The sequence below is a fragment of the Lissotriton vulgaris genome, chromosome 2_1 (assembly GCF_964263255.1).
Source record: "Lissotriton vulgaris chromosome 2_1, aLisVul1.2, whole genome shotgun sequence".
NCBI classification, from domain to species: Eukaryota; Metazoa; Chordata; class Amphibia; order Caudata; family Salamandridae; genus Lissotriton; species Lissotriton vulgaris.
In genome coordinates, this window is record NC_141687.1 from 2,089,586,099 (window position 1) to 2,089,606,192 (window position 20,094).

Below are 20,094 nucleotides of genomic sequence, written 5' to 3' on the forward strand. Positions count from 1 at the left end.
CTACCAGGATTGGACTTGAGAGAACAGGGGGGGGAATGAAGGGGGACTGTTTTTATTGAAACCTCGGCTATTGTCATCACCCCGTCTTTTCTGTAGTGGATTTGATATCCCGACTGTTAGTCCTACGTTAGACAAAGACAAGTCGCAACAAGCAGCTAGTAGGCAGGGACAGAAGGGAACCGATACTTTCAAGCAAGGCCCTATCCCCCCCCCTCACTCTGATACTACACAGTTGTCCTTGGCACTCAATATGACAGCTACCCTGGCCTCTTCATTACGGGAGTTGATGTTTTTAATGCAAAAGTCCCTGCAGGCAATACTAGAAGCTCTGGTTGAGAATACCGGACAAGAGAAAACCCATAAAGCCCAATTACAGCAGATCACAGAAGAGTTCAAACAAATTTACATCTGTATGCCTAATATTGTACGAACAGTAATAGAAAAGAGAGCTCAAGAGATATATGTGGCATCATGTACTGAGGAGGGTAAACCTACACAGATCGAAAAGCTGCCGACTGTATATGTCTCAAAGTGCCCAATGCTGGTAATAAAGATGAGGGGCTACGGGAGATTTACAAGATATATACCCAAGCATAGGATCAGAAAGAACCCGCAAACAAGGTTAAAAAAGAAAATATGGGGTTTACAATCAAGTCAGAGCAAAGGGCAGGGAGTGGTGATACCAGATCAAGAGAGGCGACTGATAGATGGAGCCAGATGTGAAGAAAGATCAAGGGGGAAGTCAAATAGAAAATACATAAGATCCATGAAGAGGAGGAAATCCTTGTGTGGCAGTATAAAATACCAAGGTACTGTAGCACAGAGGAAAAAGGAAAGAAGGGAGAGCAGGGCAGGGGGTGAGCCGTCCGGCATAAGAATAAGGGCCGAGCACTCTTCAGATCAACCTGGGATAAGAGCCTGCCCAAAGCTGGAGACTGTAACTATAGTTAGTAGGAGTAATTGGGAGTATAATAACAGAGATGGCCTATGGGTGTTTATGGAACCATGGGGGCAAAGGTTTGGGGGAAAGTGGTAAAGGAAAATAAAACCCCTAAATAGTTCAAACCTCCTACAAATACTGGTTAAATGTCCCACATTGGGTGAAGTCACATCTGATGATTTAAGGTAAATAGGCTTTGTAACCAATTTGGAAATGAGGTAACAAAGGTCCTATTTTCTTTGGAATTTGTAAAGCAGATGGTAATAAGAGAAGAGCGAGATCTGGAAAAGGAGGGGATAAGACTCGTGAATGATAGCGAATTAGAAGATATAGAAGAGAATAACCCTGGGAGTTCTGGGACCCTAACCTTGCACGCAGGACTTTGCCCGGATCAAGTACAGTATGATATTTTAGGTGCCCAGCATAGAAGAATTTGTACTGATAAAATTCAGGGAGGGCTAACGGTAACAATAGCAAATTCTGTAAAGGGGTCGGTGTTGAGTAATCGTTTTGAACCTCTATTTGAATCCTCAAGAAGTTGGGATGACAATATGATTGAAGGGTTGAGTGAGTTGGATTAGGAATCGGGGCCCTCACACAGCTTACAGATACTGTTGTTGAACATTGAGGATATAAGAGACAGTTATCCCAAGACCCCTTTTGAGAAATGTTGAGCAGTTATGAAATATTGTGTTTTCAGGAGTCCTGACTGTGCGAGCTACCCGAACCAATAGATTGTTTTTTTATGCTTACCAAAGAGGCAGTACGAATGAATTTAGGGCGCCCCTCGCAGGGGGAGGGGGGTTGATTATGTTAGTATCATCAAAAATTGCCAATAGAGCAACTAAGTTAAAAGTGGCTATTAGCTAGTCAGATAGAGCTCTATAGTGGTACATGGGCAAGAAGACAAATAATAATTAATATTTATATCCAGCCAGGAGCTATACTAGAGTTTGAGGAGCAATTAGGATTGCTAGAGGAAGATTTGGAGCTTATTTGTACAACAAAAGCCTCGTATCCAATAATGATTCTAGGAGACTTTAATCACAAACTGGACCCCTCTACTAGCGAAAATTGTTTAAAGACTGTTAACCACGGCACAGGTACCCCCAGCAACTTTTGCTGGTGCAGATGGCTCTGCACGCGATAAATACCTAGCAACGTTTTTGGGATCCATAGGGCTATTTTGTGCGACGGGTGAATACTGACTGCCCTGAAAGAAAGACCTTTCACGTAGGGAATCAAAATTGCCCAATTAATTACGCTTTTATAAATGCTTGGTATTTTAGGACGTTGAATGATTTGAGGTATTGCGGAGCGAAGGCAGCAACCACTGGCCTCTACAATTACTACTGGAGATAAAACAAGAAGCAGAAAGAGAAAGAGTGATCCCCTTACAGATAGAACACCCTAGACGCATAACCACCCGTATAATAGAGGACAGCCTGAAGTTGGTTCATAACTTGATGATAGATTATTCGTCTGTTATTAATTTGGGACAAAGAGATGAAGCTCAAAAAGGTATGATCAGGCGATTGAGCATGTGGGAAATTGTTTAAGAATACATATAAAATCTGGATCCATATACAAGAACAAAGAGAACACAAATGGTTGGTTTAATAATGAGTGTAGGAATTTAAAGTTGAGAGTACGAAAATGGGAAAGACAAGTAAGAAAAAGACAAGAAAAGGAAACAATACAGTCTTCGTGTTGCTAAACTTGTGTATAAAAATAAGCTGAGAGAAAGAAAATCAGAATATATGTCCAAAAATTGGCAAACAATTTTAGAAGTGATAATCACAAATAACATAAGGTTATTTTGGCAATTGGTAAAGAAGGGAAGTGTACAAGGGGAAATGCGGTGTTTAGTGGGAGAAGATGATTGGGTTCACCATCTGAGTAACTTGTATTTTGGAAAGGGGATGAAGAAAACCTCGTAAATAAAGTTTAAGGATGTAGAACATGTAATGCCATATTTCTCTTTTCAAATTATAAAAGAAACCATCCGATCCCTAAAACTAACGAAAGCCGCAGGGCCAGATAACCTGACAGATGGGTAAGCTTTCTAAATGTAACCTTCCAAAATATTTTAACTTCAGGAATTTTTCCAGATAGCTAGAAGGGGCCTATTGTCAGACCAATTTTTAAAAAGCAAGATGCCACACTGCCTCAGAATTCTCGCCTTATAAGCCTGTTGGATGTGGGGGAGAAAGTATTCTCTAAGATATTGCTTGGCCGTGTTGAAGTCCTAGGCAGAGCAGTACAATCTGATACCAATAGAGCAAGGTGGGTTCAAGGGCGGCCACTCAACCATAGACCATTGCCTTAGTTTATGGGCAATTTTAAAAAAGGCAACGGAAGTGCGACACAATCTGTTCCTCTGTTTTGGGGATTTCCGAGCTGCCTTCGACTCAGTAGATTGTAATCTGCTGTGGACTATGCTAGCAATGCTCTGAGTCAACAAAACAATACTATCACTAATTCAGGAAATGCACTCACTGAACTGGGCGAGGGTAATTTTGGATACCATGGGAAACTTATCTAAGAAAGATTACTGCAGGGCTGTGTGTCGGCCCCACTGTTATTCTCCTTGTTCCTCTCTGATTTACAAAATATATTGAATAAAGCTCGTGGATTAAGACCAAAGATGAGGGAACCCGTATATCATGCCTACTTTATGCAGACAATTTAGTGATAACAGACATGACAGAATTGGGCCCGCAGAAAAAACTGGACACTTTTTACAATTATTGTTCAAAAGAACGCCTCATAGTTAAACCGTTTGCCGCGGCCGCGATTTTGCTGCAGTGCGGCACTTCCGCAAAATGGGCAGGGCCGCGTCGGCTGTGGTCGTGCGCGGCACTACGAAGGTAGTGCTAGCGACGTCCAACGGTCGACGGCAGCACTTAAGGGGTTAATTTAGAAAATCCTAAAATAAGGGTGGTGGGTAAAAGGAAGAGCTCTTTTTATTGGGAAACTGGGAAACGTCAGAGTCAAAGAAGTGGACAAATATAAATACTTGGGTATTGTAGGGATCACTTACAGTCACTAAAAGCAACGGCTCTCTCTTCAGTGTGGGGCCTCAAAGAATTGAAGCAGGAGTATGAAGGCCCCTCCCTGCGACCAATTTTACCAGGTTTTAATGCAATGGTCTGGCCACAATTCCAATATGGTGCAGAGGTTTTATTCTTAGGTGGAAAAGAGAATTGGAATTTAGAAGAGGGTAAATGCGTGAAACAGCTTCTTGGTCTCCCTCTGTCAACTATGATACCGGCTGTGAGAGTAGAATGTCAATTTACAGCAGGGAGTTTTCGCGGATTGCAAGCTTCACTGAACTTGTGGCAGAGAATGAATAGAGAAGGACCACCCAAAATATTAAACCTTTGTAAGAGAGAACTAGAGGAAAGTGAATTGAATTTGGAGACCGAAGCTAGACATAAGTTCGATAAATTATGTGCTAAACTCTCTGTGGAACCAGATCAATGGAAATCAAGGCTGGAGATTCCCAAGCAGGTGCTACGGGCTATTATCAATACCAAGGCCCGAGAACAAGACCTATGTTATTTGGGGGGCAAACCATCCACCCAGCTCTTGGTAAACGGATGAACTAATGATTATATGTTCCCCTATATCGAGGCTATGCCTAACCCGAAGCTTAGAAATTCACTATTGAAATTTAGAGTTGGCCTGAACCCATGTAACGTTGATCGGAAAATAAAATCTGTAATGAAGACTGAACAGGGTCTGTGCACATTTGGATTACAAGTAAAATGTAGTGGCCCACATATTTGGATGGATTGTCTGTGGTTCCTAGAAGGACAGAAAGTATTTTTAAAACCCCTTTTTATTGTCTTTAAAATTGAAAGTAGGGAACAAGCACTTAGCTTATTGATAAATATGAGTTTTTTTAATGTGTTACGTACAATAAGAAGATTTTTTATTGCAATACAGAAGCCCATGAATGAACTGGCAATACAATTTGAAATAGGTATGGGATAGGAAAATGATTTTAATGTATGACTTGTGAATATTCTTGCACTCTGGAAGATCGTATGTACAGAGGGAGAAATGTATATATGCATATGTGACTCTTTTTCTACTTGGTGATGAATGGAGAACTCTTTTATAGAGCGGAATTATTCCACAGTACTTTTGACCAAGATTTTATTGAATTTTATACAGTTTTATGGTTGTGCTGTTTGTATAACTGGTCTTTTAATTGTATGTTGTATTGTGGCACTTTTATGGCAAAATGTGTCAAATAAAATATATTAAACAACAACAACCCTAAGGCTGTAGGCATTCCCAGCGTACCACACTTTACTCCTTGTTCTTTAAGTGGGTAATTGCAATTACATTAACCACATGGCTGCTGGGCGTTTCCCCCCCCCCCTGTGCTGGAAAATGCCATTTTAGTGGCACTATGACGAGCTCAGCTCGTCATCAGTACACGACACCCGTGGGTGATGACGAGCTGAGCTCGTCATCAGCATCGAAAGGGTTAAGACGTTTTTGTCTCATGCCTTTCCTGATCTCACCTCAACTTTTCTTCCCCAAATCTTTCTCTATAACTTTTTTCTCTTCCTATCTATACATCTCCATTTACCTGTCATCTGTCAACTCTCTTTACCTCATCTCTCTCCCTAAACTACTCTGCCTCTCTTGTACAACCTCTCCTCTCTTCCAGTCTGTGTGCCTATCTGTACATCTCTACCCCTCACTACTTCAAACTACTCTCTACCTCATTTTCCTTGAACCTCACTGCTCTTTTTCCAACTCACCTGACTGCATCTCTCCTCCATCAATTTCATCTCTTAATCTAATCTCTCTCTTTACCTCACCTCTTTAACTCTTTGCATCTTCATCTCACTGTATCTCGCCTTTTGTGCCCCTCTCACAGCCTTTTCAATTTCACTTCCTCGCCTCTTGCTCTACAATATTCCTCTCTACCTCACATCTCACACTACCTCAGTTCTCTCATCTCAACCTCTCTCCCATTACCAAACTTCTTAATTCACCTCACCTTTTGTTCATTACCTCATTTCTCTCCATCTACTAGCACTTTCTTCCTCTATTCAGTCTACTCTGACTCTCTCGCTACCTAATTTTTTTTGCTCCTCTTTCACTTCCTCTACCTCTTTTTATAGTACTAATTCCGTCAACCTTTTCTACCATTTGTCATTACGCCTCCTACTTTATCTTAATTCACCAGCTCTCTTTTCTTTTATTTCCACCGGACCTCTTTTTCCCTACATCACCCACTCACTACTTCACCTCTTTTCTCTCTTCATCTCATCTGTCTTTCTATTTTTCACTCCTCTATCTACACTTCTTTCTGGCTCAGTACTCTTTACCTGGCCATTCTTTATATACCTCTTCTCACTTTGTTGCTCTCTTTGCTTTCCTGTTCCCCACACCTCACATCTCTCTATATATCTAGCTACCTCCATCTCGAATTATCTACCTCTACCTGTCTGTGACCACCACCCTGTTAATCTTAGCACACTCTACCTAACCCCACAGTGGACTCCATCCCTCCCCTCTCTCTACATTTCCTTCCCTCCTCTCCAGCTCTCTCGCTACCACTTTACCTCATACTGATGTATATCGCTCTCTTTTTCTGCCTATCTCTTCCTTTTTCTACATCTTTGACTATTTATTTTCAACTGCCTCCACTTTCACTCTACTTTTTTCTCTCTCTCCAATTCACCTATCCGACCTTCTTCTTTTTTCGGCCCCAGAGACAAAGTACAAAGTAGATTTAAGAGAGTCCACCTGATGAAATAGTGCAAATCAATTGAGCACTGCTTTGATTGTCATTTCTACAGCAAGAATGCCAACTGTGAATGGGTACTTTTGTGAATAAAAATAATATAAGCTGCAAAATCAAGTACTCTAAGTGCATTTATTTTATTTTCATAACATGTCCTCTATCCACCAAATCATTTACCATGTCTTTTGTGGGAGGAATGTGTTGGGAAGGCACTGAATTCCATATCCATTTTGTTGAATTTATAAAGGGTATACTCAAGTACAGAGGGAAACTGCTCAATTTATTTGTGTTCAAGTTTTTTTTTGGGGCACTATTTGGTTAGTAGGCGGTGAGCAGCTTGAAATGTGGTTGTTCTGTGGCCCCATCTCAGATAGTTGTTATTCAGTTCTTTAATAATGTAATGCATGTCGTGAATTAAGTTAATGTAATTGCGTGTGCATGCACACACTACCCATTTGCCTGCCTTACCACTCTCCGTAGTTGGCAACCGCCACTGTCTGCACCTTCACTATCCTGGCGGTCCCGCTTCAATCAAACGTCACTTGGGATTGACGTGAGTTAAGAAAGTCAGTACCTGGCAGTCTACTGGAGAAACTCAAAAGGGAAGCGATGACACACTTTGACAAGGAGGGAAGCTCCATGATGAATGCCAAGTATATCACTGTGGTACCTTGTCGGAAAACCAAACGGGCATACTGCTGATTTCGAGCATTTCCTTGTCTCTTGCATTGCATGGGAACTGTACTTGAAACAAACAAACCTTATGTAAGAAAACTTTGATAGAAACTCGGATGTTTTATTTCTCTTTTTCGGGCGCTTGCGCAGCCCTGGCTACCGTGAAGCACCGAAACCAACGCTGTTGTTTCCACGAATCCACTGGAAGGAACTTCACCCACTGCAGCAATAGTTAACAATGATAGATCTCAGCCAAAATCTGTCTAGAAGTGCATCTATGTTTTATAAATCTTCCACAACAGTGCACATAAAACCTCATCAAGAAGGCGACTGCAAAAAAAAGCCTTTTTAAATGCGACGCGTTGTGTGAGAGTGACGCATCTGTCATATTTCATCTAAATGCAGGAGATGAGACCGTGGCTAAGACTAGCAATTCTCAATATGCCTTCACAATTGCTGAAGCACAATAGCGTTTTTTTCTAAGTCTTACAAATGAAATTGTTTGTGGGAAACATCTGAAGACAATATCAGAAGTGACAGGCAGATGCGTCTGTGCGTAATCGAATACAGATGCCACGGCCATGGCGTCTTCCAATTCCCACACGATAAAGCAGACACGACACAGCCTGGGGACCCGACTGAAGGCCTTTCATATGGCGGCTTCTCAAGTGATTTTCGGGCATGCCTTGCACAGCGCGGCTAATTGACAGAGCAGAACACTCCTTTGTGTTGGATACAATATACAAGCGTTTTCTCTGGGTTTCTCGTCTCATTGTGTTGGCATAACCTTGCACCTGTGACTCTGCTTCTGTTGGTTTGGAGCACCCTTCTCTCGAAACGTGTGGGAATGATCTAATTTACATGCCTTTAGATCGAATTTCTTGAAATTGTTTCGTATAATATCTTTTGATCAGCTACATGTGCCTATTTCTTTCAGTGGACGACTCGTTATCACGGTGTTCCCCTGCTACTTGATGGGCCTCGTCTGCAATCGATTGCAATTTTAATTAGTTACGCAAACGCTCAAGAAGGTTACAGTGATGTCACTTTTGCCTTTTAACGGTTCTTTTTCTTTCCAGTTCATGTTTTTTTAAATTGGAGCATGATTAATTTGCCTATCCCATTATAAAATCGTTAGAAAGTGATAAACCTCTCCAGTTGGGCAGCTGATTGTAAGTCAGTCTGAGAGACACTGGGGGAAAGCTCTGCTTGCCTTGGAAGTGAGCCATAAATAGTAAATCCTTGCAGATATTTAAATGAAAATATACTGTGTGTGTTGGGAAATAATTGCTGCATCTTGACGCTGATCCGAAAATCTGCTGTGCAAATGTGTATCAACTTTAAGCACTTTGCTTTAGCTCTTGAGAGAGAGTTGCAGTTTACTAGCATGATGTTTTCGAGGATATGGTACAGTGAGCCTATACTTGCAAAGAATAAATGATCATTATAGACTTTTCAACCACTCCTGTATTACAACAAGGGGATATTCTACTTGCAAAAAGAGGAACAACAAAGCTGTAGATATAACTGGAATCCCAGGCAAACTCATTACTAGGTCTCTTTTCACCATCCCAGTGCTTCTAACATGTGATGTGAGCCACCTGGATGGATGCATTCATTGTCTCCAAACTTCCCCACCACATGTGGGCACAAAAAAAGGCAATTTTTCTTTTTTTTTTAGAGAAACTGTATTTTCTAGTTGTTCTACTCAACAAACCAATATTTGCCCCCAACACTTTTTTTCTGAATCATGAACATATACTTCTGTGATGAAGGCTCTACTTGGCTTGAACGTCTGATGCTTATTGGTCATATGCTCTATCTCTCTAGGCTGAGGGGTTGTTGGGTATTGGAACTTGCTCTCCTTTTTTCCTATGGTGTAGGAACCCCTGGGCAAGTCCTTCTTCTTGGTTAATGCAGACCAAGTACAACATTGATTATCACTTTGCTGGTGTAACAGAGTTGGTTTTCATGGTTTGTTTTGTTGTCTCTGGCATAGTACATATAGATCCTCAGGCACAGTAAGGCTGACAGCCTACCATGTCAGGGGAAGGCTTTGTCTCCATTCGACCATGCATGATCACCTATCATATTTTGAGATGCCTGCCTGTCTCCTGTGCATCCACTGATGAGGTGGTTCCACAGAAATCAAATAAATATGTTGTGTGGACACCAAGATGTTTTCCCCCATTCGAAATCTGTGTTTGTTTTTTAAACTCAAATCCGCCTTTGGTGTCGGGAGCGCGACCATGACCCAAAGTTGGATACCGGCTGAAGGCCATGAATCTGAAGTCTTTGCGGGAGTGGTCCTGAAAGTTCTTGAAGGCCTGGCAGCTCTGCATTGCTCCCAGTCTGGCTTTAGAGAAGGTCTAGGAACTACAGAGCAAGCGCTCAACCTGACATTAATCTTGGGGAATTACGTCCATGCAAAGGGCGGAAACCTATACATGGCGTATGTCGATTTAACGGCAGCCTTTGACTGCGTGACTCACTCCAAACTGTGGGCTATCCTATTAGGAATGGGAGCTGATAGCATTCTGGTCAGTTTTTTTATGGGAGATATACTCCAATGCAACAGCCAGAGTGAGATACGGGATATCTGGTGAGCTAACGGCGTCGTTCGGGGTGGAGAGAGGGGTAAGGCAGGGCTGTGTCCTGGCCCCCTTCCTATTCACACTCTATACAAATGACCTGGAGCGTGTGATGTTGGAGGGGTGCCAGGACCTACCCTTTATAGGGAATCGTCCAATACCGGTCCTACTCTATGCAGACGAAGCGGTGATGCTCGCCCGAACACCCCTTGGATTACAGCGTGCCCTCAAGAGTTACCACAGTTTTATGGGGAATTTAGATCTTAGGATCAACATCAAAAAAAGCCTTTGTGATGTCTAGCGGTCCAAGATATAGGAAAAAATTGACATATTTATTGAAATCACGAGGCTTGAGAACACTAGAACTTACCCCTATTTAGGTATTTTAATTGATGACGAACCCAAGTGGAAGCAAGCTATAGAGGCGAGGAAATAGCTTTTTATGAGGGTAACAACTGCCTTAGTGAACTTTGCCCAAAGGCTAGGGAAAAGACCACCGATCGAACTGATCAAAATCTACCAGACCAAATGTATAAGCGTCTCAATTTATCGTGCTGGAGTGTGGGGGTATGGTAAGGTCGATATACTCCAAAAAGTAGGAAACAGCTTTTTAAGATTTCTCTTAGCTGTCCCACAAAGTACTTCTACTTATAGTTCCAATTTGGAACTGAGTTTGCCGTATCTTGTTGATATAGTCAAATTGCAACCAATCTTCCTATGGCAAGACCTAATTCAGGATTGCCTTTCCTTAGAGTATAAGCATGAGATTGGATGGCTTAACTATATTAACAACTTTCTGACTGATATGGGATACGCAAGATATTTTTATTCGCCCCCAACAATCTCGGAGTTACCTAGAAAGGCCTTAAAAAAACTTTGTCTAAGCCATCTAGATCAACTGCGGTTGTCTATTGAGGCCCCCAAATCTTCAGTCCAACATATGTTAACCATCCAAGTTACAATGACTATTCAGCCTTATCTTACTTTTAACCTTAGTACCTATGAAAGGTTTCTTTTAACGCGTTTTAGGCTGGACATATTTCATCGCCTATTGACGTTCCCAAAAGTGAATGATTGGTCTCGACAATTAACATCATGTCCGTGCGATGAAGTTTCTATGCGAACAGCAATTCATCTGGTCCTATTTTGTAAATATTACAAAGAGTTTAGAAAGTGCTGGCTGACTCCGATTTTAAAAATTATGGGCCTCCGTAGATGTCGACCGGCTTATCTTGCCCTGCAGTTCCTTGATGAACCATGTGCTGCAAAAAATATTGCAAAATTCTTAAAATTTAAGACATACGCCGAATCTAGAACAGAAGAATTTATAGTTAATCCTTGATCATATTCCTTATATTAGATCATGTACTCAAGCACCCTGATTATCAGAATATTTTTTAATTACTTTAAATTTGTAATCAAAGTTTTTTACTTGTTAAACTTTTAGACAATTTATTTGAATCTGGTTTTTTCCACTTGATGAGAACCAAATAAGGACTTTTGATTTGATTTGATTTGACTAACCCACTTTCTTGTCATCGACTACTGGTGCGTGAAAGATGTCCCATCGTCGGCCCAGCTTCAAGCCCTTCGAGGTCTGTCACAAAATGACGTCTGTAACGGACACGCACCTCATGTGCTTTTTGTGTCGGGAGCGCGACCATGACCCAAAGTTGTACACTGGCTGAAGGCCATGAATCTGAAGTCCTTGCGGGAGCGGTCCCGAAAGTTCTTGAAGGCCTGGCAGTCAGCTCTGCATCGCTCCCAGTCTCACTGGAGGGGAAGGGTTGGTCCTGTAGCCTCAGGTGGCCCTGTAGCCAACTCAACCAGAACATTATAGTTAGGTGAAAATGTCAGTTAAAACATCCACTGAAATTCACCAGTTATAGTTTTCCAAGTAACTATAACTCATGATCAAAAGTAACTATAGCTTGCACCTTCGCCACACACTGCTTATTACCCCTCATATATCCTCCTCATCACAGTGCTTACAAAGTGTGGCAATCCTGCCTCATGACAGGCTAGGTCAAAACTCCCACTGTCTTGCCTGTTTTACTTCCTGCTGACACTGCAGTCGAAAAGTTGGTGTTTTCTTTTCTGTGTCTGTTCCTGTTGCTGCCGTATTCATGCAGAGGGACTACAGTGCGATCAGTTTTAGTCTTTTCTGAAAAACTTTTTTTTGTGTGTCTTTGACGTGGACATTACTGGTGTTCTGGTCGGTCGCTTTCCTGCTCTGTTTACTGAACATGCTCCCCATGCCTGTGCTTGGCTGGGGCGGGCAGCTTTCCAGTGTGTTTGGTTAAAGGGTCGTGCCGGTGCTGAGGGTTTCCAGAAGCATCCTGCTCCAGCTGCCATGTCCTGTGTATATGTGGCTGTGGGGAAGGCTGCAGGGCTGTCCTTTTGGCGAATCAAGTCTTGTGGGTGTTAAGACTTGATTGCTGGGATGCAGTATTTATGGGGAGTTGCTGGGCACTTCCTTTTTTTCTCTGTGGGTTGCATCTACTGTGCCTGCCAAATCTCTTTCTACGAGGAATAATGTACAGGACCTGCAAGAGGATAAACTGTTGCCAATTTCCAGGTCTGTTTGCAGGAGTTAATTAATTCTGCTGTTCAGCCTGCACTGCCTGAGCCTTCTGACAAAAAATCTAAGGTAGAAGAGGATGAGGACATGGACAATACCCCTAAGGGGAAGTTTATCCAGGGGAAAGGTTTTCAAACATGTTGACCCATATTCGTGAGGTCCTGGGGTTTGATCCTAAATCCTTGGTGGATAATGGCTTTCACTCTCAGTAAAGTGCCCGGTGGTGGATGGCCTGCTCTTTCATGATGTCATTAAGGATATTCTGGCTAAAGAATGGCTTGAGGTTGACAAGCAGGGGAGTGCTAACTTTTTGGGAAAGAGGTCTGGCTTGGCAGAGTTTGACATCCAGTTTCCTCAAGTTACTAAAATAAATTCTATTTTGTCCTCAATGGCTTCTTTATCTTCTTTGTCTTCAGGGGAGGCTTCCTTTGCTTATCCAGTTGAGCAGAACATGGAATCAGCATTGAAACGTTCTTATGCTGCTTCTCATTTTTGGATTCGGGTTAGCACTTACTCTACCTATGCCTCACAGGTCCTTATCACGGATTTTTAGAAGTTGCTTCACTGTCTTCAGGATCAGGGGATCCCACTCCTATCTTGGCGCAGATGGAGGTCTTGGTGCAGTTCTGTCCAATGTGAATTTCTTGGCGCAGTTCTGTCCAATGTGAATTTTGATATGATGTCGGGCTTCTCCTTGGCTGCTGGGGCAGCGGTGGCTGGTCGGAGGTCTCTTTGTACAAAGCCTTGGCATCTTGATGCTGTGCAGGAGGCCTTGATTCATTAACTGCCTTTTGACGGTCCCCAGCTTTTAGGGGACAATTTGAACACAATGGCGCAATGGTATGTGGAGGAGAAGAAGTTGTTGAAGCATTTTCAGAGTGTGCAGAAGAAGAAGTACTTTTTCTGTAAGCAAGGCTTTCAGAGTGCTCTATCTTCTTCTCAGCCCTTTTGTAGACAGGCCCATTGTCGGGGGGGGGGGTGAAGGGCTGCATTCCATTATAAATCCCAGCCTCAGCAGCAGCAGCCTCAGGGTACTGGGCAAAAGTGATTATGCCAAGGTGGGAGCTCAGCTCCGTTTGTTCCTGGATCAATTGTCAAATCAGATTTCTGACCAGTGGGTCCTGTCGGTCAGCGATCAGGGATACCAGATTCTGTTCCCGGGCCCTCCCCCTCTGGACTGTTTTTAGGTTACCGCGTTGTCAAGAGACCTCTAGAAGAAGTCTGCTATGTTGTCAGGTGTGGACATTTTGCTGGCAAATAGCGCTATTCACATGGTTCCAGAGGCAGAACAGGGCCTAGGATTCTAGTCCATGCTTTTCTTGGTCCCAAAACAGGATGGTTTGTACTGCCCGATTCTGAATCCCAAGGCTCTGAACAAATTGGTACAGCTGGATCATTTTTGGATGAGCACCTTGCAGTCCATCATTTCCCTCATCCAAAAGGGTGATTTTTTGGCTTCCCTGGACTTAGAATATGCCTATTTTCATGTTCATGTCCATCCGGGAAGCCAGTGTTTGCTGAGGTTTGCAGTGAACAGCCTCCATTTCCAGTTTTGGGTGTTGCCTGTCCACCTCTCTACTGATGCCCAGACTTTTACCAAGGATATGTGTCCTGCTCCTGGAGTTTTGCAGCTTCAGGGTTTCTCTGTGTATCCCCTTATTGATGATTGTTTGATCTCTGCTTCTTCCTTTCCTAAGGCTTTTCTGGCAGTGGAGGCAACAATTACCATGTTCCAGGGCCTGGGGTTCAAGCTGAATCTCGCAAAATCTCATCTGATCCCTGTTAGTTTATCAGAGGAATTTTCGATACCTTGTTGGGTGCGATGTTTATCCCTCCTGCTCGAATCTCTACCCTACAGTTTCTTCTGCAGGACCTGCTTAGTTGCCCATCTGCCCCGGCTCAGTTTTGGTTGAAGGTCTTGGGGTTGATGGCTACAAGCACAGCTTTGGTTCCCTGGGCTCGCCTGCACCTCAAGGTGCAGGTTACGACTCTCTGGTTCCTCTCTCCCCTGTTCTGGTTTAGGACTTGAGCTGATGGCTTTGCAGTCCCAATCCAGAGGAGTGGGGAGGTGCATTTTCAGCTTCCTCCTACCCTCTCATTGACAGTCTTTGGGTATGGGGGGCCACGTTGGGGTTCTTGGAGGACAAGGGATGGTGGTCTCGGGAAGACAGAGATCGTTCCTCGAATTGGCGGGAGTTGGTGGCTGTTTGGCAGGCGATGCTGTTCTTTAAGGTTTCCCTCCAGGAGGTGAATCTATTGGTGTATACCGACAATCAGGTGGCTCGCTGTTACTTGTACGGCAGGGGGGACCCAGTGCGCATCTCTAAATCTGCTGGCTTATATGCTTTGTGCATGGGTGGAGTTTCACCTGTTGCTATTAAGGGCTGTTTACATTCAGGGTCACCTGAACTTTCATGCGGAGAGCTTGAGCCTCAACCATGACCCTGTCACTAGGTAGGTCGCCCCCTCAGCAACCACACGGTCCTCCTGTGTGACCCTACCCCTGCTGCTGCCACTCGCTGTGCCCCGGTTCGCACTGGGTGTCCCCAGCGTTATGTTCACCTCTGTTCATTTAGTTTGAATTTCTGTTTGACTGTGTGCCCATTGTTATTGCCTGTCTGTGTGCCTGCCCAGCAGTATTTTGTGCCCCCCTCGCTCTCTCCCGCTGCTGCATCCCATGCGTCCCCGCCCCCTGGTTCCCCATTCGCCTCCCGCCTCCCAGCTGCTCCTCCCTCCCTCTACCCCTCATATGGAGGCCGCCCTGTCTGCGCCCGTCCGTGCCTGGACCGTGCCCAGCGCCAGGACCCCTGGCCGCCGCCGAAGCCAGGAAACCCAACTGAGATACGACACCGCTGTCCTCCACGCACTCAACACCGGCCGACCATCCGCTTGCTACCAAGCCACGCGGAAGCACACACACAGACCCTTCACTTGCCAAGCCAGCAAATTCACCTGCCTCCAAACATGCACCCCACCCTCCGGACCAAGCAACAACAACAACCACCTCAAATGCATCCTACTCAACACCCGCTCCATCCACAAAAACGCGGTCAAACTCTGGCACCTCCTCGACACAACAATGCCGGACATCGCCCTCCTCATGGAAACCTGGATGAACACCACCTCAGCCCCCGACATCGCCATAGCCATCACAGACGGCTACAAGATCACCAATAAGGACCGTGTCAACCAAACCGGAGGAGGAATTGCCATCATTTACAGGAACACCATCAGCGTCACGACCAACACCGGAGATACCCTCACCGCCTCCGAACACCTACTCTTCCAGATCCACACCGACCCCAAGACACCCCCAGAGGAACCCTCATCTACAGACCCCCGGGCCCATGCACACAATTCAGTGAAACCATCTCCGACTTCATCAACCCGCATGCCCTCGCCTCATCAGACGACATCCTCCTAGGGGACCTGAACTTCCACCTGGAGAACAATACCGACAACAACACCACCAACCTGCTCGACAACCTCGCCAACTTCGGACTCAAGCAACTGGTGAATACTCCGGCCACACGCTCAACCCCATCTTCTCCGCCAGCAACCACGTCTCCTTCAGCCACTCCACCAGACTACACTGGACCAACCACAGCTGCATCCATTTCACCTTCAAGAAGACCACATGCCACGACTGCTCGCAACAGATCCCCTGCAGAGGCTGGAGTAAAGTCACTACAGACCAGCTAACCACGTCACTGAGCCAGAACCCACCAACCGACACCACTGACACCAATGAAGCAGCCCGCAACCTCACACAGTGGATCACCAACTGCGCCGACGCTCTTGCCGAGCTGAAGAACCCCCCAGGCAAGACCAACAACAGGAAAGCCACATGGTTCACCAACGCCCCCAAAGAATAGAAGAAATCCTGCCGAACTCTCGAGAAAACCTGGCGCCACGAACAGACGACATAAAACCTGACAACTCTCAAGGACTCCACTCGCAAACACCAGCAGCTGATCCGCACCACCAAAAGGACATCGTTCAAAGAGCGACTGGAGAACAACACACACAACAGCAAGGAACTCTTCAGCATCGTAAAAGAGCTCTCCAACCCCAGCGCCAGCAGCAATGGCATCACACCATCGCAAGACCTCTGTGACTCCCTCCCAACGTTCTTTCACCGCAAGATTTCCGACATACACTACAGCTTCTGTGCCCAGACTCTGCCTCCAATCACCAAAACAACACCCCCTACCACCACCCTCAGCGCCTGGACTCCCATCAGCACTGACGACACCACCCACGTCATGAACACCATCCACTCCGGCTCTCCCTCCGACCCATGCCCTCACCACATCTTCAACAAAGCCAACACCATCATCGCACCCCACCTCTGGAACGTCATAAACAACTCCTTCACGTCCGCCACCTTCCCAGAGAACTGGAAGCACGCAGAGATCAACGCTCTTCTGAAGAAACCCACAGTGGACCCTAAAGACCTCAAGAACTTCCGCCCCATATCTCTTCTTCCCTTCCCTGCAAACGTCATAGAGAAAACTGTCAATAAACAGCTGACCGCTTTCCTCGAGGCAAACGACTCCCTCGACCCCTCCCAGTCCGGATTTCGAGCCAACCACAGCACCAAGACCGCCCTCATCGCAGCCCCGATGACATCAGGACCAAATGGGATACGTTCGCCCTCATCCTTCTAGACTTCTCAGCCGCCTTTGATACCGTCTGCCATCGAACCCTGATAACCCACCTCCACAACACTGGGATCCAAGGAAAAGCCCTGGACTGTATCACTTCATTCCTCTCGACAGAACCCAGGGAGTCCGCCTCCCTTCCTTCCGCTCCGAGGCCACCGAAGTCATCTGCGGCGTACCCCAAGGCTCTTCGCTCAGCCCAACCCTCTTCAATATCTACATGAGCCCCCTCACCGCCATCGCACGCAAACACAATCTCAACATCATCTCCTACGCCAACAACATCCAGCTGACACTCTCCCTCAATCTCCCTGACCCAGCCACCGCCAAAACCAACCTCCAGGAAGGAATGAAAGCGGTGGCGGAATGGATGAAGCTCAGCCGTTTGAAACTGAACTCAGACAAGACGGAGGTCCTCATCCTTGGACCATCCCCATCCGCCTGGGACGACTCCTGGTGGCCCACAGCGCTGGGCACTGCACCGACACCCATGGACCATGCACGCAACCTAGGATTCATCCTGGACTCCTCTCTCACGATGACCAAGCAAGTCAACACCATCTCATCCTCATGCTTCAACACCCTGCGCATGCTCCAGAAGATCTTCCGGTGGATCCCTACCGGAACCAGAAAGATGGTCACCCAGGCCCTCGTCACAGCCGATTGGACTACGGGAACGCCCTGTATGCAGGAACCACAGCCAAACTTCAGAAAATACTCCAGCGCATACAGAACGCTTCTCATCCTCAACATCCCTAGCCACAGCCACATATCCGCCCACCTGAGAGACCTGCACCGGCTCCCCGTCAGCAAAAAGGATCACGTTCAGGCTCCTCACCCATGCACACAAAGCTCTCCACAACATGGGCCCCGATCACCTCTACAATCGCCTCACGTTTTACAGTCCGACCCGCCAGCTCCGCCCCACCAGCCTCGCCCTCGGATTTCCAGAACCACCACCGGAGGAAGATAGTTCTCCTACCTGGCCGCCAAGACATGGAACTCCCTCCCGGCTCACCTACGACTGACCCAGGACCATCTCACCTTCAGGAAACACCTTAAGACCTGGCTATTCGAGCAGTAGCAGCACCCCCGCCTCCCTTCAGCATCTTGAGACCCTCACGGGTGAGTAGCATGCTCTATAAATGCATTGATTGATTGATTGATTGATCCTCATTTAAGTTTCATCTGTCAGTTCCTCTATTCTGGGACCTTTGTCTTCAGATCGGGACACCCTGGATCAACCTTTTTGTTTCCCCTCACAACTCCCTTCTCCATCGATTCTGTTCTGAGATGGTTTGTCCTCAGGCATGGGTATTGGATGCCCTCCTGATTCATTGGCCTCTGGGCCTTCTGTATGCTGTCCCTCCAATTCTCCTCCCCCCAAGTGTGCTGCAGAAGATTCGGGAGGAAAAGGTGTCTGTGCTCTTGATTGCTCCTTTTTGGCCTCGCCTCCTTTGGTTTACGGTGTTAATGCAGCTGGTCGGGGCAGGTTTTCCGGCTTTCTGTGATCCCGTCTCCACTTCAGTTTTCTCTTCTGTCTTTGATTCGTGTTCGTTGGTTAAATCTGACAGCCTGGCTCTTGAACTTTTGAACGTTGGAGGCTTTTGGTTGTTCTTCTTTGGTGACCTGGTGTCCTGCATTATTCTTCATTTTTTTCTTCTTGTGAGGTCCTCACTTTGTAAGGCATGGGATGAGGCATACATATGAGGGGGCAATGCTTTGTTCCTTATCGGTTATCTTGATTCCCCTGATTAAGGTCCTCCTCATATTAGTCCTGTTCCCTCCATCTCGCTGTGTTTGAGTCTGGACTTGTTGACAACAGGCATGGCGGTGCGTGGGAGGGGCATATATAAAAAATAAAAGAAATACTAGTGTTTTGAACCAGCTTGTCGAGAAGCAGGATTGCCTCACTTTAAAAGGACCGACATGAGAAGGACCTTAATTGGGCTAATGAAGATTACCACTAGGTAATGAAACATGACCTCACATGTTACATTACTGGTCAGTACCACAACGCTGGATTGAATTTAAGGTTTATTCCACGTGGAGAAGAGTAATTCCTCAGAAAAAACACAAAAGTCCCATTTCAGATTGTGACTTAGAAACCTTTTTAAATTTCCCTACTTCTAGGACCTTGTAGTGCCAATCTGCTTGAAATAGCTGATGCGTGCATCATTGCTGTCTGCCTCAAATTGCATTGAGGTCGTGGTCTGTAGTGACCATTGACTACTATTGGCACTTTGCTCTCCCTGGTGCCTATTTCTTGGCACAAGCAGCAGTTAATTATCCAGGGAAACACATGTAAAGTTCAAGTATTAACAAAGTTAGAAACATTGTTTTCAAGCTCATTTGGAAGCTGTGGGTTTTAGTGCCGAAATCCCAGAGCTGTCTAAACTCCTTAGCTGCCGAAGTCGCTTTGCCACTGGAATAGTATCCACTGACTTGCCCCAGTAAAAACATTTGCCTTTGGAGGTAGTCTCTCACTTTTCCAGTTTTCAAAATCCACCAGCTGGGCATGGCTTAAAGCTGTAGCCAGGTTCCAGAAGGCTGAACACGTTTACTGGGAGGTCTTACTGAATAAGATTTCCGCATGACACTGCTGCAGCACTCAAAATCTCATACATAGCAGGGTTCTAGGCACTATGTTTTCTTCAACCCGGGCTCCCAGTAATTATGGGCATCCAAGGCTATATTCTCTAAGCTTTCCACCTCCCTTTGCAGGACTTGGTAGACTTCAAACTGTCTTTGGTACCCCAAAGAAAGAGGCCTCTTGCCAGCCTCCACAGTCACTCTGGTCTTCCCTTAGCCACTCCCCTACTCCCTCTTCTACTCCCACTCCCACTCTCCTTATAGCTTCAACCCTGACA

General features: G+C 45.5%; 1 protein-coding gene across 2 annotated transcripts in view; it reads left to right on the forward strand.

Moving 5' to 3' along the window:
* The window catches only part of UNC13C (unc-13 homolog C), a 1,328,864-nt gene that overhangs the window by 1,236,677 nt on the left and 72,093 nt on the right, over nt 1-20,094 (forward strand). The gene's annotated exons all lie outside the window — the stretch shown is intronic.